General features: G+C 45.5%; 1 pseudogene; it reads right to left on the bottom strand.

Annotated features, from left to right (window-relative positions):
• Positions 1-22,333, bottom strand: part of LOC147747622 (uncharacterized) — a 143,089-nt pseudogene that overhangs the window by 58,777 nt on the left and 61,979 nt on the right.

Genomic DNA, 22,333 nt, shown 5'->3' with positions numbered 1-22,333 from the left:
CAAAACAGATTCCATAGGCAGGGAAAGCTAACAGGAACAAAACAAAATGTGTGAGTACTTCATCAATTACAGATGATAAACACCACATCACTGAAGCTTATAACCCAAGTGGAGACCCAGCAGTCAAAACAAATATATGAATAACAGGACTACGTCTTCCTAAAATCCTACTACATTAAGGGCAAGATGTACGACCTTTCAGTTTAGCGAGTCACAAATTGCCCAGAATCGCCTTCACAATGTGTTACTTGCTAAACTGAATGTATAACAGTGCCTCAGACACAGTCTACGATTCCCAATGGGGTAACGATTTGCATGACTCATCAATATAAATGAGGCAAGCGCAATTTGGGACCCCACTGGGAATGGCTTGCACTCACAGGGATGGTGGCCTACTGGGGTCAGAAGACCACTGTGTCTGCGACAGCTTTTTCACTAAGCAAAAGAAACAACTGATGGACGGAATGCTGGACAATGCAAGTATTCACCCCTAGTCACAAAGCTCTGGGTTAAGTCCATCATTCTTTTGCTCACCATACCAGCCCAGGTTGGACGCAGCCATATGCAAATCAGTCTTGACCCTGTTCCTTGTGGGAACAGTCAAGCCTGAAATGCAAAGCCAGGTCCTCCCTGGACCAGAAACAAGCATCCTGGGACCGGTTTCAGGGCATCACCCTTCATCAGCCAGGCTAGCTTGAATCCAGTAGTGTGGTGAACAAGGGACCCATGTCTGGGCATAACCTTCCCACTTAGGGCGACATATGCAAAAGAAACAATTGATGGAAGGAATGCTGGACAAAGCAAGTATCCACCCCAGTCAAAAAGATCTGGTTAAATACATCATTCTTTTGCTCACCACACCACCCTAGTTTGGACCCAGCCATAGGCAAATCAGTCTTGACTATGCAATAACTCCGAAGAGGACATCCTACATCAAGACAGCTTCTAAAGCCGCATATGAACGAAAACTAAATACGGTCATGCAAACAGGCGGAGATGGCCTGCTTCGAGGGGGGTGACTTTCGGCTAGCCTGTAGTTTTGTATGCTTTATGAAAATTGTAAAAATAAAACAAAACCTGACAATCCCCAACTAACTGGCTTGAATCCTAGGTTGCTGCTAACTCATTTTGGCATCTGTTCACTAGGAAGGACCATTTCTCAACTACCCTTAACCTGGCAACGATGTTATACTTAATCACACAGATACCTGAACCTAGGTTAACTTTACGGAGGACAGCCCGACAGCAGCCACTGTGTGCTTGAACATGACACACATATTAACATATATCTTCAATGCTGTATGCAAATTTTATATTTTTGTATTTTTTGAAATTACGGCAATTTTAACAGATTTAGCATTGTTTTACGTTATATTTGTTTTTAATGCAGTTTACTAAGATTTTTATTAATCAAGCAATAAAGATTATTTACTTACTAAAAAAAAAAGAAAAAAAAAGTAGCGAGTCGCAAACCATATTTTGCAAGTCGCTAATAGGTTAGCGACTTGCAAAATATGGTTTGTTCATGGGGCTGACAAATGTTGCAGTCGCAAATGTGCCAAATTCCCATTTGCCACCACAAAAAAGCGTCGTACATCTGCCCCCAATTTCCTTACTAGCAATGACCTATTAGAAAGCGAACCTTGAATGGGATCTACAGGGAGACACTGACAGGTGGTGACAATTTACTTAGACAATGGTTGAAAGGGATGAGACACTTATGAGAGAATATAGAACAACGCAACATAATTCATGGCCACCAAGCTAGAAGGGGACACGTAAGACAGACAGAAACTACAGAAACCATATAATTAAAGGACGTAGTTGCAGACATTGATGACAATCAAAAGGAAGGCCACATTTTTCCTAGCACATGGCACAAAAGATCATGTATGTGACATTTAAATGGTAGAAACTAGGTTTGGATGGAAGTCACAGTTTCACTCTGTGGAATTCTGCAAAAATACCCCAAAACTCTGCAAGATTAAGTGGAATTCTGCCAACGGGTGGAAATAGGCACATTGAGATACTTGTGCTGTGATTTAGCGCCAGGAGCTTTTTCCGCACTGAAAGAATAGCATGAACACTACCATGCTTTATGTCAGAAGGCACAGCTTCTCAAGTTGATTTTGCAGCCACTCAAGTTGATTTTCTACTCAAGGGACAGCGCTATGCGAATGCACATGACCACCCGCATTGGCAAAATCTCACCAGGTAACCTCCTAGTGACCAAAGACCATGCTAGGGGCCACCAAATCTGACTAGCGCTCACCAACTAACCATTTTTGAGTCAAACATGAGAAAAAACTCCACCACGGGCAGTTGGCAGAATCTGGCCAGAGCTCTGTGTTATAAGCATATTGTGGAGTAGCCAAAATGCTGCCAATTCTGCTGATGGAACAGAATATATTGCTCTCACCTGGCAGGGCCGGACTGGGAATGCACACTGGCCCTGTCAATTAAGTGGGACGAGCTGCGGGAGGTAAGGGTGCTGGTGGGAAACACTGCTGTTGCTTTTGGTACAGGTCACCGATTGTGCAACACTGATGCAAAACCGGACCCTGTACCAAAAGGGGCCCCCCCGGTCCAAAAACTGCCCGACCCTTCCGGCCTGCAAGAAAAATGACCGGCGCCTTCTACGGCAAGTCAAGCCCAGATGCCTAGCAGAAACCAGAAGGGGCAGGCCTCAATGTTTAAGAGTTTGCAACTTTTGAAGTTTTAAAATGTGGGTCTATGCAAGTCAGTGAATAAATGTGGTATATTGCAAACCACAGGGCTTGGCCTCCAACCCAACATTTCTTCCACCCACTTTTGCACACAGACTTTGTTCTTGAGCAACAGGGGCTGGGTGGAGGCCTATCCTGTGTTCAGGCCCTGCACCCTACCTCCTGCCTACCAAGCAAAGTCAGGCACCCATTTTAATTTCTGGATTTGCTTTTATGCTTTTTAACACTACATGAAGCTACAAGTGGTGATAAAATTGTGGTTTAAACCAGAAGTTCAGTTGAACTACTTACAGTAGCTATCTATCTATCTATCTATCTATCTATCTATCTATCTATCTATCTATCTATCTATCTATCTATCTATCTATCTATCTATCTATCTATCTATCTATCTATCTATCTATCTATCTATCTATCTATCTATCTATCTATCTATCTATCTATCTATCTATCTATCTATCTATCTATCTATCTATCTATCTATCTATCTATCTATCTAACTATCTCCTAGGGCTGTTTATGCACCTACCCTAGGAGATATATCTTTCTGACATGAGAGCCTTAGGATGTGCCTAGATAAATTTAGTTGCAGGGCCCGGCCTGAAGCCCAGCTTCTAACTCCCATAGGCAGTCAATCCCCACTGCTTACGGCCTTCCAACACATGTAGCATTGAGTTGGCCCCAGGGCCAGGCCTACCCCAAAAGACACAAAACTCACTTTACTTTTAAATAGTTTTTTTGGTCCCGCAGCACTCTGACTCAACCCCCGTTTGGAACCCATCCCCTTACACGGCCTTCGGCATCACGAGCACTTGCTAATTCTATGCCAAAAGACAATGCTGTAAAAATGCAAAAGGTTTTGTAAAATTCTAGTTCAGTAAGGATTGCACTGTGCTAAACATATATTTAAAACTCTTCTAGAAAAACAGCCATTTGAGGTGAGCTGAGTTGGAGTGCTGGTGGTGTGTTGGAGAGTTCAATACAAAGGACCTGCTCTCCATCTAAAACTTGGGAACTACCTAGGCAGTAGCTATACCCGTTTATAGAGCAATGTGTACAAAAGAAGCTTGGATGATGTAATCAGTGCTGTCATCAGTGATATCATCAATGATGTCATTTGAGAAGTCATCAGTGATGCCATAAATGATTTTAAGAACATGTCATGAGTGATGTAATATGTGAGGTCATAAGCAGGGCATGGTGCGGGCTCAAGTTATAGTTAACTCTGATACATACATTTATTCAGTGAGAAATATATTTAACTCCAACATTTCTGTAACTGTTGTTTTTGTTAGTGAATTTCTAATGTTTAAAAAAAAATAACAACAGATCATTATATTACATTTAACTATAATGTTACTTTAACCTTTGTTTTGTCAGTGAATATCTAGGTTTCTTAAAATGTAGTTTAACATGTCCATTGTAATGTGTGGTGGGAGACAGTTGGACACAGAGTCTGGCCGTTGTGCTCCCCCATCCAAGCTTGGTGCCCCTAATTCCCCTCCTCCATGCCTAAATCCATACCCCTACCCCTTAATCCAGCCCTTGTGGACATTGTTCTGTTACTGACCTTCCTTCCTGCCCTGCCCAGTTGTTTTGCTACCCCTACCAACCCCCTCCCTCCCCTCTGCTGTCTGAGTCCAGGCACCTACCCCTCAATTCTGCCCTACGTAGTACAATGCTTGGCCATTGTCTACCAGTTAGTTTGATGTCCTTACTGACTCCTCAAGCCCACCATTGCCTGAGGTTATGCGATGCCCATAGATTGCCCTCCTGTTTAGTCTCTGCACTTAGCTTGCTGCCAAATCCCTCCTTCCCCTTTGCTCTGATGTCTATGTGCATGCTTCTGCTGCCTCCTTTTTGCCCACAATGTTACATGAAACTGCCACTGCCCCCCTGACTAGTCTGAGTGTTCTGTTGAGCTGCCACTGTCCCATCTACCTGTCCAGCATGGACAGATGGCTGCCGCCTGTCCCTGCCCACTCCAGCCAGCCTTCCATTGTCCAAGATCACTGCCTCAATCCTCTCCACTTGCACACTGGTCTATTTTGCTGCCACTCTCTTCTGCCCTCCGTGCTTTGTTGTGCTGCAACTGCTCCTCCTGCCCACCCCACAGGGTCTGTTGTGAAGTCCCTGCCCCATGCCCTTGCCCTCTCTTGCCTGTGCTCAGCGTCTACATTCTGCCTTCCTTTATCCTTTGTGCATGACCCTGCCCTCTATCTCTTACCCACAAAGGCAGTTGTGCTGCCACTAATGCTCCTGCTTACCATACATGGTCTTTTGTGATGCAATCTCCCCTTCCACATGCATTGTGTGGTCAACCTGCTGCCCTTGACCTCTCCTCCCTTCTACCTTCTCCCTGATGTCTGTATGTATGCCATTATATTCTCCCTGTTTTCCTCCATGAGGTGTTGTGCTTTCAGAATGGTCAACTTGGTGCTCCTGCCCTGCCCCCTTTCATATTGCCCTCCATTTTCCATGTGCGGATGCCCATCCCATCCCTCCTACCTTCCACGATTCATTGGGCTGCCCCTTTCAGGATCCATTGTGCTACAGCGGACACTACTGTCTGTCCATTATTGTCAGCTTGTTGCTCTTGTCTCCTTCCCCTATGCTCTCTATTGTTAATGTGTGTGTCCCTGTTCCCTTTTTCCATGATATCCATTGGCCGTTGTGCTGCATTGCCGCACTGCTTGACCTGTTTGGATATTGTGCTCCTGCAACCCCTGGCTCCTGCCATGTAAGGTCAGTTTGGTGCTCTTGCCCACCACCCTTCTGCCTTCTATTGTCTGAGTCCAAATCCATGTCCCTACCCCATCCCTCCTTCTCTTCATGATCCAATGTAACATACAGGCCAACATTCTGAACTTGTTAAGAGTGAGATTTTGAAAACAATAAATCAGGGAAATTGATGTTCCCCTTTGGCTTACATTGAAAAAGAGCAGTTTTTAGGTGGGAGACAGTCCAACGGGGCCAAGGTTATTAGCAAATAAAACACTCTTTCAATGGAAAAGCAAGCCTAACTGTAACTACCCAGTGGGGACTGTCAATAGGCAATATGTATATATATCCACAAAAGAAGACACTCAAAGAGACGGACTTACCAAAGAACAAACATATATTTCCACATCAAGTGTTGGCTTCCATTTTCCTCAGGTAATACATGTTTGTTTGCTCAATGGCTGCACAGTTGACACTGCTGGATTTTCATTTTTTTTATTATTTTTATTTTTTATTAAAGCTTGAAGAACAAAAGGAAAATACAACAGCATAATAGCCGTGGCACAGAAAAAAAACATTGCACAAGCAACCAAGATCAATACAAATGTGCATATATACAAAACCAAATATCCAAATAATCCAAATAAGTTTGAGTTTTGAAGACATCTTAAACTTAGCGATAGCCCAAGGCAGAAGACAAACAAAGAAAAAGAAAAAAAAAACACAATAACAGAGCAAGAAGTTTTAAGAGTACAAATCAACCCCCTAATACTTTTTAGAGGAAAGCAAAAATCCAAGAATGGATAAGTAAAAAAACTAAAAAGAAACTAAAAAGAGAGAAGAGTCCCTTAATTGCTGCTTTATTCGCTAAGCCACTCCACCAATGGAGCCCAGACCTTCTGGCCCAGCTCCCGCCTCCTTCTACCCCATCTTAACCAAACTGCTGAATCTAGATTATAAAAAGCCAATATCCTTGCTCTCCAGTTAAAAAAGGTAGGTGCATCTGGGCTAATCCATTCTTATGTGATACAAAGGCGGACTAAGGACATAGCAATAAGAAGGAGAGCATAAGCATACCGTGATCTCACAGACAGTCCGTTGGTTTTGCATCCAAATACCACCACCTCGATGAAAGAGTAACCAGAATCTTAAGCCTTGAATTAATAAATCGTTCTACATACTTGAGAAAGGGCCCCAATTTTGGACAATTAAAAACATGTGTAAATCATTTGCCGCTATAAGGCAACACCTCGGGCATGAGTGAGCACCGCTACCACCCAATTTAGAGATTTTGTCCGGAGTGTAATATAAATCGAATTGGGCCATGTAGCATTGAGAGCGCAAACTTCCAGAAATTAAAACACTGCTGGACAATTCAAGGGCCTGTGTAATGTCCACTCCGGTCGACCCCAGCTTAGCCTCACACTTGGCATTCTGTAAAGGGATGTCATTGGGATTGTAGTTGTTTGAGCCTTCAGTCTATCAACAAAAGTACGCATCTGCAAGTATTTAAAAAAATAGTGTTTATCAAGTTGGAATTTGTCTTTTAAAACTGAGAATGAGGCCATGCTCCCGTCTGAGCCTAGATCCCCTAATGCTACTAGTCCTAGCGACATCCACCTAAAGGTGATCTGATCTTGAAAAATGGGTGGTAGAAGTCTTGCATCTGTAAAGGATGTATATACATTAATGTTGGGGATAGTCCATTTACGTCGAATCTTGCACCAAACAGAAAACATTGTCCCAATAACCTTGAATTTGGTCTCCTTGTAATAACTAGGTTAAAAAATCTGTAGTAGGTTCCCCTTAGCGTCATCTCCTAGACCTATTTCATAGATTGAGGGCCTACAAGACAAAGGGACTACCGCCCTATCCCCAAGCAGTGGTAGACTAAATGTTGAATCATTGAGGACCAGAAATAAAACAAAAGGTTCGGTACTGACCAGCCACCCCGATCACTCGGGAGGAACGTCCACTTTGCAGCCCTGCGAGGGCGGTGATATCCTCAGAGGAATCTGTTGCAAGTGCTCTCTGCCCTGGCCAGACTAGCTTGAGAAAATTCCAAGGGGACAGTTCTGAATAAATATAAGAACTTTGGGAGAACCAGCATCTTTAGAAAGTCGCACCTGCCATAGAGAGAGAGAGGTTGGTTGTCCAATCTTACCAAAATAGAATTAATTGATTCTAATACCGGCAAAATGTTCAGATCTGGAATATTGCTTACTAAAGCCGTAATTTTAACTCCTAAGTAAGTTGCAGAGTGGACCACTGGGGATTGAGACGGACCCATAACAGAGGACTGGATCACTTGGGTTTTGGGGACGTTGAGTTTATACCCAGATAGCTGGCCAAACTGTTTAGCTAACAGCTTTAGAGCTGAAAAAGCCAATGCCACATCTTGGGTCAGCACGACAATGTCATCAGCGTAAGCCAATGCCTTATTCTCAATAGAATTGACCCTGACCGGTGAAATATCTAAGGAATGCTCAATTTTATTTAAATAGGGGTCAATGTAAATAGCAAATAGCAGGGGCGAGCAGGGACAACCCTTCCGGGTGCCCCTGTTAATACTGAATGAATTTGAGAATAGCCCTGATACAGATATGGTGGCCACTGGAGCAATAAATAGTGATTGTATCGCCTGAATAAACTCCGGGCTGGCTCCCTTCCATCGAATAACTGACTAGAAGAATCCCTAGGCGACCCTGTTGAACGCCTTCTTGGCATCCAACAGGATCGCTCCAATGGGGAGCCAGTACCCTCTGCCCAGTCCAGCAAGGCAATAACCAGATGAACGTGATCGGTCGTGTCCCTGCCTGGGATAAAGCTGTGCTGGTGCAATGAAACCAAAGGATTGATCACCCGTGCCAATCTAGATAACAACATTTTGGCATAGATCTTGCTATCAGTGTTTATTAAAGATATAGGGTGATACGAGGAGGGGTCTAGTTCAGATTTCCCTTTTTTTTTAAAAAAAAAGGATAATATTAGTTTGACGCTAAGAATCTGGTATATGGCCATGCTGTGCAGCTCTAAGAACTAGCAAAAAATCCAGCCGAACCTCGGCTCGGAGCAATGTATAAAACACCAGGGGAATTGCATATGGGCCAGCAGCTTTTCCATTTGCTAGCGAATTAATCGCGAGCTCAGCCTCTTCCCATTCAATTGGAGCAGATAGAATTTCATTCTGTTGAGGTGTATGATGGAGGGTGTTGATCTCCTGAAGAAAAGCCTCTGTTTTCGACTCTAAATCTAAGGAAGTATAGTGTGTGGAAAAACTGTTGAAAGACTCTCATAACCAACTCTGGTGTATCATGAACCTGGCCTCTACAGTCTTGAATCTTAATGATACGATTAGCCATGTTCCTCTGCTGGAGTCGTTTGGCCAAGACCCTGCCTGATGTTTCACCCAGCTCAAACATCTCTGTACAGAACTGCAGGAACTTAGCAGCAAGGTCATGGCCAAAAAACTCCAGGAGACTAGCCCTGACTTTAGCCACCGAAGCCTGAGTCTCGTCTGTGTCCTGACCCTCCTTAATGGCATTTATCAACTCAACCTCTGTTGCTCTAAGCTCATCCATGCGGAAAGTGATATGCTCACTAATTTCCCTACACCGAAAGGCCGAAACTCTTTGTCTCCCCCCGAACAGCATTCTTTAGTCTATCCCAAACCGTGGTGTCAGAAGCTGTCCCCCTATTGATGTTTAAGAAGTCAGATATCCTTTTCCTCATATGGTCTAGGTAGGACTGTTCCTTTAACAGTTTTCTGTCAAATGTCCATATCCTTGGGACAGCCAAGTCCTGGGGAAGAAGACATTCGGCTAACAGAGGGTATGATCTGATAAAATTCTTGGGGGGATTGAAATGAAAGAGACCTCTGCTAACTGATCCGACATAAAAAGTAATCCAAATGGACCGTTTTATCATGCCAGGCAGAATAATATGTAAAGCCATCCTGATTGTTATTATGGTAAGCCCAGAGGTCAGTCAAGCAATGTTCTTGAACCAAGGCTTGAAGTGCACTAAAAAACCCTTGGTTTCTTGCCCCCATAATTATGATCCCCTGATGAATTAAAGTCTGCAGGTAAATGGATATTTATGTCTCCCCACAAACAAATAGGATGGGGGAATGGTGCCAGCTCTACATTCAAATGATGAAAAACTATGAGGTCATCTAAATTTGAGCCATACACGGTACATACTGTTAGGGGCCTAACCTTAATTATCAACTCTGTAATAGCCCATCTCCCTGCACTGTCTTGGCAAGTTTTACTGCATACCCCAATCCCTCGTTTCAGTAAGATTGCAACCCCTCTGATCTTGGATGTTTGACGAGAGCACCCGATCAAATCAAACCCAGGAATTCTCAGAAAATCCCGATCTTTCCAAGGGATATCAGTTTCTTGGAGACAGAGTAGGTCAATCCGCAAAGCCGGGATAATTCTAGAGAGCAGAGTCCTCTTCTTGCCATCATTCAGCCCGCATATATTCCAAGAGGCTACACAAATCTTACAGTGTGCCATCTACTACCTAGGAAAGAGCCAACCCCAGCAAGTACATACAAAATAAACTTGAGCCATCCTTCTAGCCATGAGCAAATCATAACAGTACAAAACCCAATACAAGTGCCACGATTAATGTGTACATTCAAGCTAATTTTTAGTATTAAACCACACCCCAAGCTCCACCACCCCGAACCCCCCTCCCTGCCTTTGCCCATCCTAAACCCACCCACCTGAGCCCACCCCCCTACCACTCCGCACATAGGGCAACATGACCTAAGTCCTTGTGATGGGGGAGCTGCTTCAAACACGGATTCTCCCGATGTCCTCACCAATATTGTGCAGAGGGGTGTGGTTTTGGGGAGAGAAGAAGGACAGAAAATGAAAGAAAAAAGACAAAAAAATGCACAAATGCACACTCCTCTCCACTCAAGGACAGCGCCCCCTACTCTTTACAACCTCTGATACTAAAGACAAAAAGCCAGAACTTAAGAGTGTTACTGCCTAAAGTGAGTTCAAGAATTCTTTGGCCTGGGTTTCAGAAGTGAAGAATCTGGTCTGACCTTGGTAAATAACTTTCAGTTAGGATGGCAAAAGCAGGAAAACTTGAGCCCCTTTTGACTGAAAGGGCGTTATTAGCTGGCGGAGCTGCCACCTCCGCTCAACAGTAGCTGGGCACAAATCAGGCCTGACAAAGAACACACAACCCTTGCCCGATCGCTTCCTATCAGGCCTAGCCAGGTCATAGATCTTTTCTCTGGCTAAAAAATTATTTAAACAAATTAGAATAGCACAAGGCTTATTTTCAGTTTGGCCTTTTGCTTGAATGGATAGCGATGCGCCCGCTGGATTTCAAGTTGCCAGTCCCATTGTTTGACCTCAGGAAATGCTTCAGTGAACAGTTCAGCAACAAATTGTCAAGTACCCTGCCCCTCAATCCCTTCCAGAACTCCTAGGACTCTCAGGTTATTTCTCCGTGCTCTGTTTTCCAGGTCCGTAACTTTCCATAAAATGTCTTCCTTCTGGGTAAATCTGTAATACCTTTCTGGGTAGCAATATCATCTTCCAGAGTAGAGATCCTCTCCTCCGCCTCTCCTATTCTAGAGGCAACATCTGAATAAGTTTTTGCCACTCTACGGATAGAATTTTGCCCCCTGCGGCACATACCCTGAGTGCGGGGGATTTCTTGCCGGGTCTCCTCACGGTGGGCCATGATGGTCAGGTAGATGACCGCCAATGTCATCTCGCCTGGGGGGTGAGGAGAGTTGACCCTAATCTCGTTGCCTGCCTCAGTGGCATTGCCCTCCAATCTAGGTTGTAGAGAAATTAATAATCCCAGGTTAATGATCCTGTAACAGGGGCCCCCTGATCTCTAGCTCCCTTTTGGACTGTTTGTGGTCCAGCTGATAAGCCCAACGCTTTGCTTGTGCGCCAATCTGGATTTTCAAAAAGCATCATGAATGAAGAATGCATTTGGAATGTGGAATCAATGCAGCCTTTAGATCTCTTGAGATATGGAGTAAGTATGTCGCATTGTCAGTGATATACAGTCGATCTTGATACAATGATTTTAAACGGTGCATCCAGAATTTTTCCCAAGAGTCCAGTAGTTTTTAAGACATGTTCCACAGGGAACATCTCCAAATGGTTCACAATGTTAAAATATTTGGCTACAGGCTGGTCACATTTCTCATTAATTATTGCTGAGTCCCTTAATCATGTAGAGAGGTTGTTCACTGTTTGTCCTACTTATTGTTTTTATAGTGTTGGTGTTGGCACTGAACCACATCAAAAATGCATGTTGAGCGACATGTAAGATGGTGTCTTATTTCATTGTCCCTTACCCCACATATTACATACTATTTAAGATTGGTGAGGTTTTTTTGGATTCAGGGATGAGTGGGGCTTAGGCATAGAATGGAGTTTTTAGGATTCAGGAATGAGTGGAGTTTAGAGTAGTTGTATGATGTAATCCTGCATGCAACTATTTGCGTGTCTTTACAGTACAGTCACTACCCCGACTGCGATGCTATCATGCATTACTTCACCATGCAAGTCATTACAATAAATTGCTTTAAGGGGGGGCTGGAATTTGGAATAGTAAATATTTCTATTCCAACGCCAGAACTTAAAATCCAACCCCAGTCCAATAATGTACCCCCTAAAGGAAGTTGTTGTAATGACTTGGAGGTTAAAGGAACTTATGGTAACATCACAGTCAGAGTAGTGACTGCCTTGTAAAGGCAGGTTTTTTGTTCTGACTGCAGGTTAAAGGATGTTTACTGTTCAGAGCTAGTGAAGGGTTTTATGGTTCAGAGATAGGTGGAGTGCAGGGTAAAAAGGGCTTTTAGTGTTCAGGGATGGGTATACTTTTGGGGCCTGGGGAGGGTGTACTTCAGGTATATTGAGGGGTGCTTAGGTTTCTTGATTGGGTGGAACATCGGGGTAGAAGTGGCTTTTAGGGTTCAGGAACAGGTGTAGTTTAGGCATGGAAGGGGGTCTTTAGAGGACAGGGTTAGATGGTGTTGCAGCGATGATGAGTCAGTGAATTAAAATCTTGCAAGCAGTTGTTTGACAATGTGAAAGATATAAAACTGACTTGAGATTAAGCATGGGCGGAAAATCCGTTACGCTCGCGGATTTTGCGGATTTTTGGGAAATTCGCAATCCGCGAGATTTGCGAATTTCCCGCAAAATCCGCAAATTCGCACGCAGCGGATTTTTTTGGCGGCGCGCGGCGTTGGTGATACAATTTTTGCGGCGCGCGGCGTTTATCATCGTTTGCCGAGTTGTTTTTTTCGATAGTTTGCGAGTGCTGCGCCATTTTGGATCTTGCTGTGTGATCCCGCGGGAATTGGCGAGCGCGATTACGTCATCGCGGCTTGCCAGCGATAGTTTGTCAACGCGAGTACGGCGAGATCACGTCTCGCGGTACTTCGCAATTGCGAGATTTGAGATGCGGCGAGCGAAAATATAAATTTGAAATTCTGCACAAGAAATCCACCAGCAAGCAGCATAAACCTTCTAGAAATGATGATTTTTATCTGAATAACTCCTTAGTTTGACATTTGCCTGCACTTTTTTAGCGAGGAGTCCATTTTGGGGAGGGGGGCAGGGGGCTGGGAGGAAGGAAGTGCCCCACAGTCCTCAACTTCCTGTTCCTGTTCAGCAGGCTCCTCCCAGTGCTTTGTCCATCTCCTGGTCACTTTTCATTTGGGTCTGGAGCTGGAAGGATTACTTTTTGTGGATGCTGCTGGATATTTGGATTTGAGGCCTTTTTGACTTTCTTTGGATCACTGCTGGATTAGAAATTTTACAAGTAAGTTTGTTTGGGGCATTACAGTTGCTGCAATTAAAATTTTGGAATTTTCGATTTTTGGGCTGTTTTGGGGCCTTTTGCCCAGGGGTACTCAGTGTTGGGTGGACTGAGTCTTTCTGTGGGTTGTCTTGAACTTAAACATCATGGAGGCCATGGATGAATTGGGATTGTGCTGATTGTTCTGTGTTTTTCGATTTTTGACCTGTTGTTGGGGCCTTGACCAGGGGTAGTGAGTGGTGCATGGGCCTAGTCTTTCTGTGGGCTGTCTTGAACTTAAACATCATGGAGGGCATGGATGGAATGGGATTGTGCTGATTTTGCAGTGTTTTTCGATTTTTGACCTGTTGTTGGGGCCTTGACCAGGGGTAGTGAGTGGTGCATGGGCCTAGTCTTTCTGTGGGGTGTCTTGAATTTAAACATCATGGAGGGCATGGATGGAATGGGATTGTGCTGATTTTGCAGTGTTTTTCGATTTTTGGGGGTGTTCATGGGGAGGGACATGCCATGTGGCTGGTGGCCATTTTGAGTGCAGCTACAGGCACTGGCCATGAGCTGGCAGGCAAGTGGCCATTTTGAATGCAGGCTTTGTTGTTAGGCCTCCAACCATTTTGCCTACTTTTCAACCTTTATTTATGCCCAGGGGTAGTGAGTCTTGCATGGGCCTAGTCTTTCTGTGGGTTGTCTTGAATTTAAACATCATGGAGGCCATGGATGGAATGGGATTGTGCTGATTTTGCAGTGTTTTTCGATTTTTGGGGGTGTTCATGGGGAGGGACATGCCATGTGGCTGGTGGCCATTTTGAGTGCAGCTACAGGCACTGGCCATGTGCTGGCAGGCAAGTGGCCATTTTGAATGCAGGCTTTGTTGTTAGACCTCCAACCATTTTGCCTACTTTTCAACCTTTATTTATGCCCAGCGGTAGTGAGTCTTGCATGGGCCTAGTCTTTCTGTGGGTTGTCTTGAATTTAAACATCATGGAGGCCATGGATGGAATGGGATTGTGCAGATTTTTCAGTGATTTTCGTTTTTTGGGCCTGTACTTGTGGCCTTTTCGCCAGGGGTATTTGAGTCTAGCATGGGCCTAGTCTTTCTGTGGGCTGTCTTGAACTTAAACATCGTGGAGGGCATGGATGGAATGGGATTGTGCTGATTTTTCTGTGTTTTTCGATTTTTGACCTGTTGTTGGGGCCTTGACCAGGGGTAGTGAGTGGTGCATGGGCCTAGTCTTTCTGTGGGGTGTCTTGAATTTAAACATCATGGAGGGCATGGATGGAATGGGATTGTGCTGATTTTGCAGTGTTTTTCGATTTTTGGGGGTGTTCATGGGGACAGGCCATGTGGGTGGGGGCCATTTTGAGTGCTGGTACAGGCAGGCCCTGGCCATGTGCTAGGAGGCAAGTGGCCATTTTGAATGCAGGCTTTGTTGTTAGGCCTCCAACCATTTTGCCTACTTTTCAACCTTTATTTATGCCCAGGGGTAGTGAGTCTTGCATGGGCCTAGTCTTTCTGTGGGTTGTCTTGAATTTAAACATCATGGAGGCCATGGATGGAATGGGATTGTGCTGATTTTGCAGTGTTTTTCGATTTTTGGGGGGGTTCATGGGGAGGGACATGCCATGTGGCTGGTGGCCATTTTGAGTGCAGCTACAGGCACTGGCCATGTGCTGGCAGGCAAGTGGCCATTTTGAATGCAGGCTTTGTTGTTAGGCCTCCAACCATTTTGCCTACTTTTCAACCTTTATTTATGCCCAGGGGTAGTGAGTCTTGCATGGGCCTAGTCTTTCTGTGGGTTGTCTTGAATTTAAACATCATGGAGGCCATGGATGGAATGGGATTGTGCAGATTTTTCAGTGATTTTCGTTTTTGGGCCTGTACTTGTGGCCTTTTCACCAGGGGTATTTGAGTCTAGCATGGGCCTAGTCTTTCTGTGGGCTGTCTTGAACTTAAACATCGTGGAGGGCATGGATGGAATGGGATTGTGCTGATTTTTCTGTGTTTTTCGATTTTTTACCTGTTGTTGGGGCCTTGACCAGGGTTAGTGAGTGGTGCATGGGCCTAGTCTTTCTGTGGGGTGTCTTGAATTTAAACATCATGGAGGGCATGGATGGAATGGGATTGTGCTGATTTTGCAGTGTTTTTCGATTTTTGGGGGTGTTCATGGGGACAGGCCATGTGGGTGGGGGCCATTTTGAGTGCTGGTACAGGCAGGCCCTGGCCATGTGCTAGGAGGCAAGTGGCCATTTTGAATGCAGGCTTTGTTGTTAGGCCTCCAACCATTTTGCCTACTTTTCAACCTTTATTTATGCCCAGGGGTAGTGAGTCTTGCATGGGCCTAGTCTTTCTGTGGGTTGTCTTGAATTTAAACATCATGGAGGCCATGGATGGAATGGGATTGTGCAGATTTTTCAGTGATTTTCGTTTTTTGGGCCTGTACTTGTGGCCTTTTCACCAGGGGTATTTGAGTCTAGCATGGGCCTAGTCTTTCTGTGGGCTGTCTTGAACTTAAACATCATGGAGGGCATGGATGGAATGGGATTGTGCTGATTTTGCAGTGTTTTTCGATTTTTGGGGGTGTTCATGGGGAGGGACAGGCCATGTGGCTGGTGGCCATTTTGAGTGCAGCTACAGGCACTGGCCATGTGCTGGCAGGCAAGTGGCCATTTTGAATGCAGGCTTTGTTGTTAGGTCTCCAACCATTTTACCTACTTTTCAACCTTTATTTATGCCCAGGGGTAGTGAGTCTTGCATGGGCCTAGTCTTTCTGTGGGTTGTCTTGAATTTAAACATTATGGAGGGCATGGATGGATTGTGATTGTGCTGATTTTGCAGTGTTTTTCGATTTTTTTGTGCTGTATAACTGAACTGATGTTCCTCTGTCTTCCATTTTTTTTAGGTGCACAAGACTCAAGAGAACCACCAGTGCCAGGAAGAAGTCCTGCAGCGGTGTGTGTGTGCAGCATAACGTCACGCCTGGCCTCAGACAACTCTACAATTCGTGCAACTGCGGCCTGCTGTCTGACCTGCTCTGAAGAAGATGGCCCCAAAGAAAGGTCTCCGTAGCTCCTCTAGCAAGAAAGTTGCTAGTAAGGAGCAGAAGAAGCAAGTTACCAAGGAGGCTGGTGTGCCACCCGCCACGTTTTTTGGGAGAAAAAAAAAAGTACGCCTGCAGCAGCAGGATCTGCTGGGGACCAAGCTGGGAGCAGCACCCCTGCTCCATTGGGTTCAGTGCCTCCACCACCACGCCAACTTAAGTCAAAGCCCTTGAGTGCTTCAGAGGCAGTCAGTGTACTTCTCCAATCACCATCGACCAGTGATGTTGGCTCATCGCAAGAAAGTAGCAGCAATGTCCCTGAATCAACACAGGTTGTTGTAACTCATCTGACAAGTGTTGAACAACCACAGCCGCAACAACAACACCATGTGCAAGTACACGCCCAAGTACATGTGGAAGGAGAGGCAGCAAAAGGAGATGCGCAAGCAAAGGTGCATGGAGGTTCACAAGTGCCCACAATAGTTGTTCCTCCCGAAGTAGGGGCACATCAGGAAATCGACAATGAAGCCGAGGTATCATTGGAAGCCACTCCTCCTGATGATCATTCATTGTCTTCCACATCCCTAGCAAGGAAAAGATCAAGGGGGGTGTCTACATCTTCTTCAAGCCCACCTCGTTCTGATGCAAGTGATCTGTCTTGGGAACCACAACTGCGGTCTGACAGTGAGGCACACCATGATCTGACACCGGTACCTAAGCGTAAAAGGAAGGTCGTCCAAAAACTCAAACCTATGGAGTGTGATGAGGCTCAACAAGAAGTGACAGATACTGCTGGTGATGAAGCCTCTCACGATGACGACGAGCCAGTCATCACAATGGTCACTGCAGCCCCACCGGGCATGCAGCAAAGAGACATTTTGACCCTATCCCGAGAAGCTGCTGAGCGTGATGATGATGTCGACGAGGAGGCAATGGAAATGGAATCATTAGATTTGGAGTTAAGTAGTACACCAAAACCTACCGCTTCCATATTTCTTCCTCGCAAGAAGGTACCCACCTCGACCTCAATTTGTGGTGGTGAAAGTGCAAAACGTACTGAAGTTCGGCAATCCACATCCTCCACTTCATCTGGCATTAGCAGCAGGACCACCACCACCAGTATCGCCGCCTCCTCCGGCCGCCCAAGACATTTCAAGTCTCCAGTTTGGGACTTCTTTAGTGTTTGCCCAAAAAAGGAAAACGTAGCCATTTGTAGCATTTGTAAGCTTCGAGTTAGTCGTGGTAAGTTGGGTTCCAACTATGGTACCGGAGGCCAGAGAGGTCATCTTAGGAGAACGCACGATGTCCAATGGTTTGCGCACCTACACACGATCAAGGAAGCCCGAATTGCACGCAATGAAAACGTTGATTTTTCATCTGATGATGACGCGGAGGTAGAAGACGATTCAAACACTTCACTTACACCCAGTTCCCCTGTCAGCAGGACACCCCATGGGAGCCACACTAAGAGTGTGGGAGAGAGTGAGACATCAATGCGGAAAAGTTCATCAGCGAGCGTAACTGGGTCGAAGAGATCATCATCATCCCGTAAATCCTTGGTCCAGGGCAACATTAAAAAGATGTTGTTTACAGAAGCGCAATATGAACGCAACCACCCAATGACCCGTCTGTATAACACTAAGCTGGCTAAAATGCTAGCTCTGGACCTTCTCCCTTTTTCTTTTGTAGAAGGGGTTGGTTTTCTAGAATTAGTGACAGCGCTCTGCCCTAAATGGAAGGTTCCTAGCCGGTTCTATTTTGCCCGAGTTGCGGTTCCAGCACTACATGAAGATGTTCTGAAGGTGATTGGGGCAGCTTTGCAGAAGAGTGCTGTTCACACTATACATCTGACAACAGACATGTGGACCAGTGGCGCAGGCGCTGATTACATGTGCATCACTGCACACTGGGTCTCTTTTTCAGGGGCTAAAGCAAAGCTAAACGCAGGTGTTGACACGAACATTGTTTTTAAAGGTGCTCGGAAACATGCAACACTAGCCATGTTTGGTTTGGAGAAACGTCACACAGCAGAAAACATTTTGGATGTCTTTAACACAAAGGTCCTTAACTGGCTGTCCCCACTAAAACGCAAGGTTGGTTATGTTTCCACGGACAATGGCGCCAATATAGTTAAGGCCATGAGGGACGGTTACTATTTCAGAGTGCCGTGTTTGGCGCACTGTATAAACCTGGTTGTCCAAAAATTCTTGGGTAATAAAGGCAGTGCAGCGTACAGTGTATTGGACACCTGCCGAAAAATGTGCAAGCATTTCAGCCATTCTTTTAAGGCCCGGAAGCAGCTGAGGAGCCTGCTATATCAACGTAAAATGCCAGTGAAAGCACTCATCCAGGAGGTGGTAACACGTTGGAACTCAACCTTCTACATGCTTGAGCGTCTGTATGAGCAGTATACGGAACTCGATCAATATTTCCTTAAAGAGGGTACAGAGGAGCTGAGGATGGGTGGGCCGCAATGGAACATAGTTGAAAGCCTGACACGCATGCTTCGTCCTTTTGAGTTCTTCACGCGTGCAGTCAGCAAGGAGGACTCTAATTTGGGAAAAGCTATCCCATTGTTGTACATGCTGGAGGACCAACTGAAGGAGGTGTGTTCTGTGTTTGGAAAAGATGACAAAAACCAAGACTCTTTGCTTCTGGCTGAGCAATTATTAGAGCTCCTACAAGGTGATGAACGTCTTAAAAAGATCCACTCAGAACAGCATTACATTTGTGCTACTATTCTGGATCCACGCTACAAAAAGGCGCTGGCAGGCCAAGCATTCTTTCCTTTTGATGATGAACATGTTCCAAAGTACAAACGTTGGCTAGCCTTGTCAGCCAAGAAGTTTGAAACAGAACGGCTGGAAATTGAAGGAAATGGCAGTACATCAGCAGGCCATCCCCAGTCAAAACAATCCACTTCTGCACCTGTGGCTGTGGCACAAGTGACCTCTCAGCCGTTAAAGACACCGGCAACCGGATCATCTGCACGAAAGACAACAGAAACATTGGAGGCTGAAGAGGATTGGCTAGCTCTGCGTGGGTTTGGTTCTCAAAAGGTCAGAGGCACAGCAAGAGCTAAGCAAAGTGGAGGAACCTTGGATGAGGACCTTGAGTCGATGGTGAAGGACTATCTGAATGACTCAACAGAGGTCTATGTTAATTCTGACCCATTGGCGTATTGGCATGGGAAAAAAGAATTGTGGCCACAGCTCACCAACCTGCCTTTAAACTACTTGTCTTGCCCACTCGCAAGCGTGTCTTCTGAACGGGTTTTCAGTGCGGCTGGTGGGATTGTAACTCCCAAACGGAGCCGCCTCTCGCCCAAAAATGTGGAGAGGTTAACAATGATCAAGATGAATCAGCACCTCATACCACCAGATTTCAGAGTACGAGAGAGCGTGCCGGATGAAGAGGAGGTGGCCAGCAACATAGATGAGGGAATTTCTACTCTGTCAGGTGACACTGAGCTCACCCTGTCTGAATTCGCAGAGTATGATGACGAAGCCTTATTCTTATTCCTGGACTGTGATACCGAGCCCTGAAAATGAGACAACAAATCAATAACTTTCTTTTTCATCCTTATTCACTTTTATTCCTGTGTGTCTGTCTTTCTTTGTTGTGCACAGTTAATATAATTCAAACTTTAATCAGATAATCACAAAAACAAGCCCATCAGCAGAACTGTCTTCACTTGTTTGCTAATTGATTTGAAGGTGCCGCAGTCTGCATTCCTCAGGTTCACAAGTTCAGAAGAACATGCTCCTCTATCCTCCTCCTCCAGACTCCTATTTCCATCAAAGCAGAGGGCTGGTTTACGCCCAATGAAGAAAGACTCAGCACTTGTGGGGGTGTTGTTCTACCTCTCTGCAGGTGAGTTGACGGGTCTGGGGCCATTGCTGGGAAGCACTAAAAGTGGTTTGGACCAAATCTGAGGCGGAAAATTTTTTGTGTTTTTGATGACTTGCTTGCCTTTGAGGTGCTCTTAGGGGGGGTTCCGTCTGTTTGTGGGTGAGTTTCGTGGTCTGGGAGCACTGCTGGGACACTCTAATCTTGATTGCATTTGCTTTTCAGGAAATCCGTCGTGCCAACCCCGACTTATGGCCTAGCTACGCAGCGCGTTTGGACCGAAGGCCCAGAAATATTGCAAGTATGAGATTTTGCTTTTGGCCTGTTTGGGGGTGTTATGCTTCTTGGCGGGTGGGTTGCCGGGTCTTGGGGCATTCCTGGGAAGGTCTAATACCGGGTAGAAGTGGTTGGGACAAAATCCAGGCCGATTTTTTTTTGTGGCTATTTCTGACATTTTGCTCTATGTAGCGTTTTCGGGGGCCTGTTTGGGGGGCTTCCTGGTGTTTGTGGGTGAGTTTCGTGGTCTGGGAGCACTGCTGGGACACTCTAATCTTGATTGCATTTGCTTTTCAGGAAATCCGTCGTGCCAACCCCGACTTATGGCCTAGCTACGCAGCGCGTTTGGACCGAAGGCCCAGAAATATTGCAAGTATGAGATTTTGCTTTTGGCCTGTTTGGGGGTGTTATGCTTCTTGGCGGGTGGGTTGCCGGGTCTTGGGGCATTCCTGGGAAGGTCTAATACCGGGTAGAAGTGGTTAGGACAAAATCCAGGCCGATTTTTTTTTTGGCTATTTCTGACATTTTGCTCTATGTAGCGTTTTCGGGGGCCTGTTTGGGGGGCTTCCTGGTGTTTGTGGGTGACTTTCAGGGTCTGGGAGCACTGCTGGGACACTCTAATCTTGATTGCATTTGCTTTTCAGGAAATCCGTCGTGGCAACCCCGACTTATGGCCTAGCTACGCAGTGCGTTTGGACCGAAGGCCCAGAAATATTGCAAGTATGAGATTTTGCTTTTGGCCTGTTTGGGGGTGTTATGCTTCTTGGCGGGTGGGTTGCCGGGTCTTGGGGCATTCCTGGGAAGGTCTAATACCGGGTAGAAGTGGTTGGGACAAAATCCAGGCCGATTTTTTTTTTGGCTATTTCTGACATTTTGCTCTATGTAGCGTTTTCGGGGGCCTGTTTGGGGGGCTTCCTGGTGTTTGTGGGTGAGTTTCGTGGTCTGGGAGCACTGCTGGCTATATATACTTTACTTTGCAAGAGGTTTGAAGCAAATCCATGGTGGCAGAGGGGACTTAGGGCCTAGCTGCAGAGCGCGCGCGGAGTGATTTGGGAAATTTGTGAAAAATTGACTAAGCCCCCATTTTTGTACTTTTGCTCTTTGGCTGTTTGGGGGTCTTCTACTCGTTTTCTCCTGGGTTGACGGCTCTGGGGCCATTGCTGGGAAGCTCTAATACCGGATAAAAGTGTTTTGGACGAAATCCCAGGCGGAAATTTTTTTGTGTTTTTGATGACTTGCTTGCCTTTGAGGTGCTCTTAGGGGGGGTTCCGTCTGTTTGTGGGTGAGTTTCGTGGTCTGGGAGCACTGCTGGGACACTCTAATCTTGATTGCATTTGCTTTTCAGGAAATCCGTCGTGCCAACCCCGACTTATGGCCTAGCTACGCAGCGCGTTTGGACCGAAGGCCCAGAAATATTGCAAGTATGAAGAATCGCCCTCCGCCTCCGTGTCGAGCACCACCACCTCCACACTGGCCCCGCCACCGGATGTTCCACCTACAAAGTACATTTAAGAATGTTAGAATAAAGCACTCACTAGTCTTTGGTCTAGGAATGAAGACATGTGAAAACAATGTAATTTGTGACTGTCTACGTTAAAGTTAAAAAAAATGTCCCTTTTTCCAGGGAAGGTTGTCTTGCTGCACTTTTTGGCACAACAAATGAAGGCTGTTTTTTTAACATGCACCATTTTTCTCCACACAGACAGAAGATGGACTTCTAACAACAAGATCAAGTTGAAACCAGGTGAGAGCTCGGCTCGACCACAAGAAATGTCTTCAATTAATCGTCAGCACTAACCACTTTTCCATTATCAGTTAAACGTTTAGTTTTATTATGACTTCATTTTAATAAATGTGTTTACTTTTAATAAAGCTTTTAAACTTAAATACAATCTGTGTATTTTGGTC

The sequence above is a fragment of the Lissotriton vulgaris genome, chromosome 1_1, assembly GCF_964263255.1.
Source record: "Lissotriton vulgaris chromosome 1_1, aLisVul1.2, whole genome shotgun sequence".
NCBI lineage: Eukaryota > Metazoa > Chordata > Amphibia > Caudata > Salamandridae > Lissotriton > Lissotriton vulgaris.
The sequence above is the reverse complement of the archived record's forward strand: the minus strand, read 5'-3'. Positions and strand labels throughout refer to the sequence as shown.